Below are 7,500 nucleotides of genomic sequence, written 5' to 3'. Positions count from 1 at the left end.
CACCCACACCTGGGCCGACAGATAGATAGATAGATAGATAGATAGATAGATAGATAGATAGATAGACACTTTATTTGTCATTTACACGACATGGGAGTATGAAGAGAACAGACCTTTTGATTGAAAGATACATCTTGCTGATGCGCTGGGACACATCATCAGTGATGTAACCTGGGGTCACTGGGTGTTTCGGGTCTTTCAACATCAGACACCCTCGCCCAGGCGACCCGACCAGAGTTGATCAGACTCCGGCCTGTGTCCCAGCAGCATTCTTCCACGGATCAGCCCTCTTGATCCAAAGCCATCTTGTGGCTCTTTCTGCGGCTTCAGTTGCAGATCTGATGGCCTTCCTCTTTGCCTCACCGGTGAGGCCCAGCATGGTGAGGACTTTGCAGAGGGACCGCCCTGCAAATCCTCGGCATCCCACCTCCAGGGGTTCACAGTAAGTCCTCCAGCCTTGGCTCCTACACTCCTCCACCAACTCCTGGTACTTGGCACGCTTCCGCTCATTAGCCTCCTCCATGCGTTCTTCCCAGGGCACTGTCAGTTCCAGAATGATCAATTGTTTGGTGGAATCAGAAACAATGATCATATCTGGTCGGAGCCGTGTTGTTGTTATTCTTGCTGGGATCTTCAGCTGTTTGCCCAGGTCCACTTCTAGCTGCCAGTCTGTGGCGGTAGTGAGGAGACCTGACCTGGCCCTCGCTTGGATAGTGGGCTTCTCTCCAGCTCTGTGGAATCTGATTGACTGAGGCTTGCTGTAGTTCTTGGTGGTAGTAATGGCCTTGGCTATACTCTCAGCAACCGCCTTCAGCACCTGGTCGTGGCGCCAGCGGTAGCGCCCCTCTCCAAGGGCTTTAGGGCAGCTACTGAGGAGGTGTTCCAGGGATCCCCCTCCTGGACACTGGAGGCAGGATGGTGTCTCTGCTTTGCCCCAGACATGGAGGTTGGATGGACTGGGCAGGACATCATAAACAGCTTGGACTAGTAACCTGATGTTAAGGGAGTCTGCTCTCCAGATGTTGGGCCAGGTGATCTTCCGTTGCAGAACATTCTCCCATTTAGTCCAAGCTCCCTGTTGTCCCATACCCACCATCCTGCTGGCTCGTTCTTCCTCCACGCCTGCCCGCACTTCCTGCTGGATGAGATGTTGCCGCTGTTTTCCCTGGGCCTTGTCCACCCTGGTTGATGGGAAATAGCCAATACCTGCGCGTCCTGAGGCTATGGACCCCACCAGTACCTTCTGCCTCAGTCGCGACTCTGCCACTTCCAGAGCCTCGACTGCCCTCCATTTCCGGCCTGTTCGCACCTGGATGCCAGCCGATGCCACCTTTTCATCCCTGGATTCCCTGTACTGCAGGGCTTCTCAAGTTCTAGTCACCATGAACTCTTCAGTGAGTCCACTGAATGGAAGCTTCAAGGTGTTGCTACTGCCGTACAGGGCAGCACTGCTCAGACTTCGGGGTAGGCCAAGCCATCTTCGCAAGTGGCTGCTGATCTTTCTCTCCATGGCCTCTACAGTTGTAATGGGTACTGCGTATACTAGCAGAGGCCACAGGATGCGGGGCAGGATGGAATGCTGGTAAATCCAGGCCTTGAACAGACCAAGTACTATAGTGAATAATAAATAAATACAATATAACATAACATAAGTGCTTGTTTATGGAAGTCCACAACAACCATCTCCTTGGTCTTGGGGAGTTTGTTTTCCTTGCATAACAAAACAATAAGTCATTTTACGGCGTATGGGCCACACTTGGGGCAGAGCAAATCTTTATGTCAGTTTCCACTGATTGGGCCATGGCTGGGCATGGGCAGGGATGGGCAGTATTTCTAATACATGTATTTAAAATATGTATTTAAAATACAAAATACTATTTTGTAATTTGTATTTTATTGAGATGATGAAAATGCCTTCGTATTTTGTATCAAAATACTTCAGTATTGTGTATTTTTGTATTTTCAAAATACTTTAAAAATACTTTCTGTGAAACACTGTGATGACATCTATCTAACTATCTATACTGTAAAGCACGAAATGTCTGTCTCTGTCTGTTTGTGGCACCCTTGCATGGTCAAGCTGGAATGATTAACAGGCCCCAAAACAACTATAAAATATAAAAAATATTTTATATATATATATATATAAAAAATAGTCTGAATGCAACACTGTTTGAGAAGTTAGTTGTGCTCAAGGCATCAACTGAGGAGACACGACTAGCTAAGGTTACACACACTCCTTTGCTCACACAAGGACAGCACAAGGACTTAAATTCACAAGCTTATATTGCAACACTTGAGTTTGCTATTTTCCTTTCTTTTTTCTGTTTTACAGTTTAAATTTGTCTATGTTCTCTGACCTGTGAAATATTTCAGTGCTATGGTAACTTGATAAGATACCTCAAACAAGGACATTTCCAATTTTGCACATTTTAAATAACAAATGATTGATAATGTCATAATAATTGCCTTCTAATTGGCTCAACTGATTGGATGGTATTAATGTGACAACCTGATTTTTATTTTTACTTTTTTTTTGTATTTACATTGATAGAAGTTGTGCACACACCAGTTTTAGGTGTATACAAAATTATTCAACTGTGATGAAACTCACTATAAGTGTGGTAATGATGGTGTTAAATAACTTAAAAGGTTAAAATGCTACCTAGTTTAAATTTCTAAATCAGTCATCTATTTGGATTGCTTGTCTTTCAGTTATTGTCACTGATTCATAGTGGGCAATCTATTACACCAACTGGCTGGAAAGTGCAACAGTTGTAGAGTCGGCATTGCATGTCGCTGCAAAACAGTACATCTCCAAACTTATGAACAGTAACTGTCAAATAAGGAATTTGAAGATGACATCCGAAAAGCATTAGATTGCATAGAAAACTGATTGATATGAATACACTGTACAGTTTATGTAGTAATAATGCACTGGTTATGAATAACAACTATTTTAAGTAAACATACAATTAGGAATGCAATTAGTAGCCTAAAGTTTTTGTTCTAAGATTTATTTCTCTTTTGTGGCCCCAATTAGTCCAGGAAACTAGCAAAAATGTTACAGACTGCCATAATCTGTGATGAAGATATCATAGATGTTGACCTTGTGCTCGACGTAATGATGCCTGAGGTAAGGAAATTTGAATATAAAAGCCATGCCATATTATGATCAGTGTGGTTTCTCCAGAATAAATAAACCAAACCATACCAAACATGCATATTGTCACTACATTCTCATGCTATTTCCAATTTGAAATCTGTTTGCATTTGAAGGTTTCCATCAACATTGTCACGAACCACGAGGGTTTCTGCAGGTTTCTGGCGGAGAGGTTCATGTCCATGCACCCGGCATTGGAGTAACAACCATTGCTGTTTTTTTCTGTATTTATACATTCTTTTTTCATGTATTAGTTTTTTATTTATTTATTTATTTATGTCTTATTGGATTTCAATTTATTATCTTCATTTCATTATTTACTATATGTGTGTACTGGGGAAATTTGTTTTTTTTTGGTGTTAAGTTTATGGTGTATTTTGTTCTGAGAGAGAACTGAACCATGCAAGGTTTTCCGTAATTAGATTTACAAAGCTTTTTTGTTTACAAAGCTTTTTTGTTCTTAGGTTTAGAATTAAAATGTGTTCTCCAAAACTGTCCAGTTGTCTGTTTTTGTGATCATCTACCCATGGATGGCTACAACATTTGGTTAAGCAATCCTATGACTTAACAGACCTGGGGGGTATTCCAAGTACATGGTTTAGTGATAAACCTGGGTAACTTAACTCAGAGTAAGTGGTAAACCTTCTACAACAAGAGCCCTATGGTATTGTTTTGTTAGGAGAATGAAGCCATACAGCTCTTCTATTAGGAGGTTTACCACCTACTCTGTGTTAACTAACCCAGGTTTGTCACTAAACCTCGTACTTGGAATACCCCCCTGGTAAGATGCCTAAATATTTACACATTTGCCTATAATAATTATCTAAACAATTATTATTTATTCTTAAAAAATTTGCTGGCACAAGGAGTTTCATTAATTATATTTCCCTTTATGCATGCATGACGATAAACTACTTGAACTTGAACTAATGCTGCTTGTGGAATATCAACAATATACATTAAGTGTTTAATATACGTAGGCTATTTGTTGTAAGTAAAAAGTGATTTATATATTTCTTGGTTACAAGTAGCCTAGGCTACAAGTTAATAACAAATAGAACAGAAAGAGGTGGAAGGTAGCCTAATAGGCCTAGGTGGCATAACAAAACATTTCCAAAGCAACTGAGGTCGACAACGGATACTTGTGTTTTTATTTGGCGTTTTACCTAACTTTACACTTTCCACGACGAGACAACCATCATGACAGCGCTACACACCTAGCACACCTTTTACACAAGACAGTTCTGCCAGGCACAACGTAACTTAAGCAAGACAATGCTGGATAAACAAAAAACATGTTTTACAGCAGAATAATATTGGCCAGACGTCGCCCTACATTCAGCGTTGTAAGTTATGAACCCACTTTCTACAAGCCACATGTCTTCCTAACATCCCGACATTGAAATTGTATTTTCCAACGAAACAAATAAAGACAAAAAATAGCTTTGTTCGTGAGCTGTCTAGAATCTTTGATACCACTAGCCAACTTCCGCAATACAGTGCCACAAGACAGTACGCAACTTCCGCAAGACAGTGCCACAAGACAGTACGCAACATCCGCAAGACAGAGGACAGGACAAAAGTACGGTACAGTACAGTTTCGGCTCTAACCGCCTCTCCAGTGGTGACTGTTTAACTTACACAGATGCGCACATACAAGAATGAGCGCTCACACCACTACCCCCTAATACTATGCCTCTTTATTTAATAACAATAAATCAAGAAATGTTTCCTATTCTGGGAAATGTTTAGTTTCTTTTCCTTTCGGTCGCGGTTCAATGATACCGTTTAATTGTGCCAGAAATTATCCGCGGACCAGTAATCTCCTCGTCGAGGAGGCCCTAACCCTGCAGATCATAGACAGAGAACGCATAGGCCTACTGTATGCTTTGGGTAAAGAACACGTTGCATGTCCAGTGTAGGCTACACGAAGAATGACAGTGTCTTGGAGCGGCCGCATCCCCCGCAACTCCATTCCAATGTCACTGATTCCGACAGATACGCCCGACGCTTTTTATCTGGTGGTGGTGGAGTTGACCGGACATCTGAGGCTTCAGACGTTAGCCTACCAATTTATCATCATCCATTGCGTCTGGCCTCTGAAAAAACTTTTAAGGCTAGTCTGCCTGGGCCTGGCCATGTTTGAACCGCCTCACTCATTTGTTCGTTGTTTAACATGGACGTTTTAAGCGTGCGCTTCCTATTTGAAATGCAGCATAGCTATGCGTGTTGTTTAATAGTACTTTTCAAACGGTAGAGCCTGTTCATTTGAAAACATAGACAGAGGACGTATAATATAGGATTACGTATTAAGGCTTATTCTCAAATTCAGATTGCGTTAGGGGACGGGATAGCCTATTTCAATCGGACAATTTGACCGGAGAGATTTAATTTTGTCAGACATTTCATTTTTTTTCCGGCCAATGTCCGGTAATTACCGGACAACGGAAACCCTGACGCAGGCAAACCTGGTTGCCTAAAGAAAACAGACTTTGAGTCAGAATTACACTTCCTCACTAGCTCCAACTTCTATCCAAAATTCCAATCTATATATCCAAAATTCTTTGAGATCGAAGATCACAAGAAAATATATTTATTAGAAGAGGAAGACTGTGCAGTACTAGCTGCACACTACATACACAACTGTGACAGAAAGAGGAGGAGTGACCACTGAGCAATGCCCACACACACACACACACACACACACACACACAGTGTATTGATGAAGTGTAAATGTTTGTAATTTTTGTATATGTTTGTTTGTTTACTTTTTTGTAATTATCACTATTCCTGTGAACGCTTTGGCAATGCATCATATGATTTGTCGTGCCAATAAAGCATATTTGAATTGAATTGAATTGAGAGAGAGAGAGAGAGAGAGATTTGAATATCTGTGTATCAAATCTAAGTGTGAGGAAATTGGCAATTTCCCTCAAGACAAGTTCTGATGGTTTTAGCAAGATGACAATCACTACATTTTATCCCATCTCATATATGATTTATATCCTACTGGCAGTCAGACAGTGAACAAAATTGAAAATTGAGATGGACTAGGAATAGGCTACACAAGCCCACACATGCGGAGACACACACACACATTAGTTTCACTCCTCTGTCTGTGGGTGTGTGTATGTGTGTGTGTGTGTTAGTGCTGGGCGGTATACCGGTTCACACCGTATACAGGTGTATATTTTCGTTATGATATGAATTTTTAATATACCGCCATACCGGTGTATTTGATTACACGTTTGGAACGCTGCGCCGCGCGACAGTGTTTCAGACGGGACTTTTTTCACACGCACGCATGATGCCACTGCGAGGCATAGTGAGGGTAAACACAAAACACCTGAAGTTTTTCCCCTGAAGTATGACCCTTAAGGCTTAATTTCTCCTTAGATAAGTGCTTTATTTAAGGGTGTTGCACAGAATACCTTAAATTGTTTCTTTAGTTAAGGAATAACGTTAAGGGATACTGCATTGAAAGGGATTTACCTTCACGAAAATTCTATTGAGATTGTTCAACAGCTGTAGCTAGCTGGCTAGTAGGTGACGTCGTTAGTTAGCAATCCACCGAACACAGTGAAGTTTAATGAGCTTATCATTCATCTCACTTTAAGAATATTTGCTGAAATTATCCAGGTAGCAAGTAAAGCATGTTATAGACATGCACTGAGCAATACTAGCTGGCTAGTTAGAAATGATCCTGACTGTCATCAGTGCACCAAAACGAACTTTTTTGTTAATGTTTTGTCTAGGGAACCGAACCGAAGCTCATGGCAGGCTAACAAGACATCCACATCCACATGAAGTTAACGTTAGCCTACCACTAACTTCATGTAAACCACACAATAACAATAAGGCATGTTTCTGATAGGCCTATTTGACAGAGTAAGCATATTAGCAGAGAGGTTTAATTTTATATTGTATCATTTTCAAAAAAGTATAAAGTTGCACTACTTTTTGTATTGGTTTTATAGGCTACAAGATGTTTGTGAAATTTGCACAGTAAAAGTTCTGTATTCTGACTGCAATTGTCTTTGCATTCTGATTAGATTCTTCATTAAAATCATGAGTGGCTCTTTGTAAACAGCATCATTTTCTGGGGCCATGCAAAACTACATTACCACTAGTGTGGAGTTATTCTACATCATGACAGTAAAATAGACCATCCAGTCAATGTACTGCAGCAATTCCTCTCTCAACCTGTAGAAAATGCTGTGAACATCTGATTATGCATGGAAAAAAAAAATACCGTCATATACTGTGAAACCGTAAGAATCTAGAAAAATACTGTGATATACATTTTTGGTCATACCGCCCAGCACTAGTGTGTGTGT

The 7,500-nt window shown here is 40.9% G+C and overlaps 1 protein-coding gene across 1 annotated transcript in view; it reads right to left on the bottom strand.

Annotated features, from left to right (window-relative positions):
- The window catches only part of LOC121685165 (potassium voltage-gated channel subfamily H member 1-like), a 49,416-nt gene that overhangs the window by 23,854 nt on the left and 18,062 nt on the right, over positions 1–7,500 (bottom strand). The window lies entirely within an intron of this gene.

This window comes from Alosa sapidissima, chromosome 16, assembly GCF_018492685.1.
Source record: "Alosa sapidissima isolate fAloSap1 chromosome 16, fAloSap1.pri, whole genome shotgun sequence".
Classification (NCBI taxonomy): Eukaryota; Metazoa; Chordata; class Actinopteri; order Clupeiformes; family Clupeidae; genus Alosa; species Alosa sapidissima.
The sequence above is the reverse complement of the archived record's forward strand: the minus strand, read 5'-3'. Positions and strand labels throughout refer to the sequence as shown.